The sequence below is a fragment of the Triticum aestivum genome, chromosome 1B (genome assembly GCF_018294505.1).
Source record: "Triticum aestivum cultivar Chinese Spring chromosome 1B, IWGSC CS RefSeq v2.1, whole genome shotgun sequence".
NCBI classification, from domain to species: Eukaryota; Viridiplantae; Streptophyta; class Magnoliopsida; order Poales; family Poaceae; genus Triticum; species Triticum aestivum.
The window spans coordinates 653,416,886-653,421,047 of NC_057795.1; the positions used below are offsets into that span (position 1 = coordinate 653,416,886).

Sequence of the window (4,162 nt, forward strand, 5' to 3'; positions counted from 1 at the left end):
CAGCATCGAGGCCACTAACATGATTCCTTATTGTGATTAGCTAGCTAGTTCTACGTTTGCCACTAATATATATATATATATATATATATATATATATATATATATATATATATGTGTGTGTGTGTGTGTGTGTGTGTGTGTGTGTGTGTGTGTGTGTGTGTGTGTGTGTGTGTGTGTGTGTGTGTATCCATATGTACCATGTTTGAATAATAATTGACATGTTGTAAATATTTGCAGAAACTATGGAGCACTCCCGAGACGAAGAAACATAAGGGATGTTGGGGGACATAATCGCAAATGGAAGTGATGATGTTGCATCATTTCTCCTCGACGATGGTCAGGTGGAAGGACTGGGTGAAGAAGAGGGCTATGTTCATCATGGCTTCGGCCCATTAATGCCGGTACAAGAAGAGGACTATGTTCATGATGGCTCCGGTGACACAATGGAGGTACAAGAAGGAGACCGTGCTGACTGCTCCGGTGACCGAACCGAGTCCGGCCAGGTATATATATATTAGTTAAGCCTGTGCTGACTAGTTAATTGATGCTTTCATTGTTTTGGTATATGTACACATATTAATTACTCTCGTCTTTCTCCCTTATAATTTCTAGCCCTCTGGATCGAGCACAACTTCGGTCAGGAGACGAGGCCCGAAGAAAAAGTTGAGCTCGGATGAAAAGTTTGAGATCATAGAAATCGCGCCCGAAGACGAACCGATTGAACCCATCCGGACAAGGAAGGCATTTTCTGCTCAGTGCGGGGTTCTTATTAGGGACAAGATCCCGATCAGCATCCAGCAATGGTATAAGCCTAAGAAGGAAGATCCTGAGGTGTCTTATGTCAATGATATGCAGAAAGAAGATCTTTGGACTGAGCTGAAGGCAAATTTCACCCTTACTACAACAAAAACACCATGTATGGTCGCTTTTTCTGGGCCGCTTTTCTATTCGTCTCTACGCTCATGAACACTGGCGGCCTAAAGACGCTTCTTAAGACGTTTACAAAGCACCACAAACTGTTGATTGTAATTAGACTAAAAAATTAAGTATTTAGTTTTAATTAACTTAAGAGGTGATTTGTGAGACGCTTTATGTGCGTCTCTGCTCTTCGAGACGATTTGTGAAACGTCTTAATGTGCGACTCTGTTCTTATCATAGATTTAAGAAATTTTGAATAATCATTTTTCCAACCTGGATATCTATGAAAATTAGTTGTACTAAACTTTGGATAATACAACTTTGTTATTTGATTGCGACTTTAAACATCCCCTCTGTAATGTTCTTCTATGTTCCTGCAAAAAAAAGTTGTTCATCTATGTATATTGTGAATTATTGTACGTACGATAAAAGCACATTCGATTTTCATACGAAGCCATCCCAATCATCCAGCGAATGCAATGGATGGCTGCTATACCAGGTCGTACACAATTCGTAAAAGAACAGTCATAGATATAGCAGGGCTGATGTATATTATACTATTTTTTTAGTTGGAATATTATTATACTACCTCTTTGATACGCAACTCCCTAAAATACCTCTGTGATACGCAACTCCCTAAAATGATAAAAGAAACCAGCAGCTAGCGCCGCCGCCGCTCGCCGCCTCGGCACCAGCAGTCGATCTCCCGCCATTGTTTGGCCCAGCCATAGCCCCCGTCGTCGCTCGCCCCCTCTCCCATAGATCACACGCCGTCGCGCTCCCCCAGCCCGATCTGACGCCGCCGCAACTCGCCCCTAGCCCGAACTCCGGCGTCGCCCGACTCCGATCCCCCGCCGGCCCTCCGGCCGTAGCTCCACCGCCGCTCGACGCCGATCTCCTCCCTATAGCGCAAGCTCCTCCGCCACCTGACGCCGGTCTGCCCCAGGCCAAGCTCCCCGATCCCCTGAAGCCGGTTGCAGCCCGACACCGCTCGCCCATCGCCAGGCTCCGCCACCCGCAGAATACTCTACCCGGACGACTCCTCTCTCGCTTTGCTGCCGACCATGGCAACGACCTCGCCGACACACCTCTGCTACTAGGAGCTTGTCCGCAGGTTGTTCTTCTCATTTTTTTTTATCTCCATATCATGTGAAATATAGCTCAAATTGCGATATGTCACCTCTGTTTTGCCCTTCTGTCTTTGCAATGATGCACTGTATTGTTGAAATTAGACAATTGTTGATAAAAATCTGTGAATCCTTTTTGGTGATTGGATAAGAATTGTTGTTAAAAACAGTGGGGACTGTTGATTGGATGGCAATTGTTGATGACATGATATTTTTTAAGTTGATCTGGTTAGGGGGAGCTGCATTTGTCATGCCACACAAGAGTACTTTTCTTGTTTTAGCAAGAGAGACCACTGGATATTACTTAGATTTTTAGTGACTGGTTATACCAGCTAGCCTTCTATCCTGAAGGTTCTATTGCTGAAGGATATATTGTTGAAGAATGCTTGACCTTTTGTTCAAGATTTCTAGAAGGAACCACACGTTTCACAAGAACATCTAGGAACCCTGATCCTTCAGCTAATACAAAGGGCATGTACATGTTTGATAGTGTTGGTGAGCCAATTGGAAAGGCTGTCACTGTAGGCCAGTTGGACGATCAGCTTCTAGTTCAAGCACATCGATATGTCTTGCGACACACTGATGAGCTTGATGATCTCCGTAGGTGTGCTTCAGTGCTATCTTCTATTTCTTTTGTTTTTCACAAGTTGGAAAAAATCATGATGTTATTTGTCTTATTATTACAGAGAATTTGTGTATCAAGAGAAGAGGAAACCGGGTAACTTAAATTTGACGGATGATGACAATGAGGATTTGATTAGTAGACACTTTGCTGACTGGTTGGAACAAAAGGTATAATTCACCTTTTGCATGTTCCTTCACTGAAGTTCCATATGAACTCAATGTAACCACTCTTACGTACATGTTATACTAGATGATGGACCGGATATCACAGAAAAGATAAGAGCATTAGCCGCAAAACCAAGCAAATGTGGGGTGCGCTACAGTGGCTATATAATTAATGGTTTCAGGTTTCATACTATCAGCCGCGATACAGGACGTGTGACACAAAATAGTGGTGTCGTGAACCTTGCTGAAAATGGTGTGTCCTATTATGGCCGGTTATCTGACATCTTCGAATTGTCATACAGAGATTACAAGGTGTTGTTCTTCAAATGTGATTGGTATGATGTTCATCACAAAGCTGGTATTGTAAGAGATGAGTTTGGATTCACTCATGTGAACTTCTCCCAAAAATACATATAGGGGAGAAGTTAGAGGATGATCCTTTTGTATTTTCTTCCCATGTGGACCAGGTCTTTTATATCCAACATCCGAGAAGTGAGAATTGGAATACCATGGTGAAATTCAAACCTCGTTATATTTTTGACATGGGTGGAGAACCATCTTCAAATGAAACAGACTAATCTTTGCGCTTTCAGCTTGTTATGGGCAGCTAAGATATAGGTTGAGCACTTGTCATCCATGCTCCTAGGTAGAGTTACTCCAACATAATTATTGCAGCTGGGTGGATCTTCTTCAGAATGTATTGATCCCTGTGTTACTTTGTAATGAACGAGCCTATGGTCTTTTTTAGTGTGTATGTTCCCTTTTGTTATGAATGAATTGTATAGCTATCCATTCAGTTCTGTGAATAGTTTTTAATATTTTTTTAACTTTCACATGACAGTTCTACTGCTAAATTTTGGAATCTTCTGACGAAGTGTGCTTCAGGTTCACTTACTAACTGGATGCTTTTTGTGCTAGTTTATAGGAAATGAAAGTAGTCTAGTAAATATTTCAATAATATTTTGCAAGTGCATGACATCGACTTTGCACGATTGACATCCCAGTCATAAAAATCAAAAGCAGTAAGGGATATTTGGTAAAATCAGTGAAGTGTTACAGTAACTAGTACAGTACTTTTTTTTTTGTTATTCTTAAAATCCTGGGAACGGACACATATGGCCCTTCACTTCTGTAAAAGGTTCAAAAAAAATTTTGGGGGGGGGGGGGGGGATCAAATTTGAAAATGTTCGCGATCTTGATAAAAACTTGAATTCAAAAAAGTTCACGGCTTCTAAAAATGTTCATGAATTTGAAAAAAGTTCACCAATTCAAAGAAATATATTCGCAAACTCAAAAAATTGAATTTAAAAATGTTTATGACCTCAAAA

At 41.4% G+C, this 4,162-nt stretch overlaps 1 long non-coding RNA gene across 4 annotated transcripts; it reads left to right on the forward strand.

Moving 5' to 3' along the window:
- The first annotated feature begins 1,551 nt into the window (after window positions 1-1,551).
- Window positions 1,552-3,603, forward strand: LOC123098796 (uncharacterized). 4 transcript variants are annotated; one of them, XR_006447984.1, is made up of 4 exons: window positions 1,552-2,032; window positions 2,449-2,649; window positions 2,732-2,837; window positions 2,920-3,603. It is a non-coding gene; the product is annotated as an uncharacterized lncRNA (long non-coding RNA). The 4 variants fall into 4 exon arrangements; XR_006447983.1 differs by having other exon boundaries at window positions 2,536-2,649; XR_006447981.1 differs by lacking the exon at window positions 2,449-2,649.
- The last annotated feature ends 559 nt before the right edge of the window (window positions 3,604-4,162 follow it).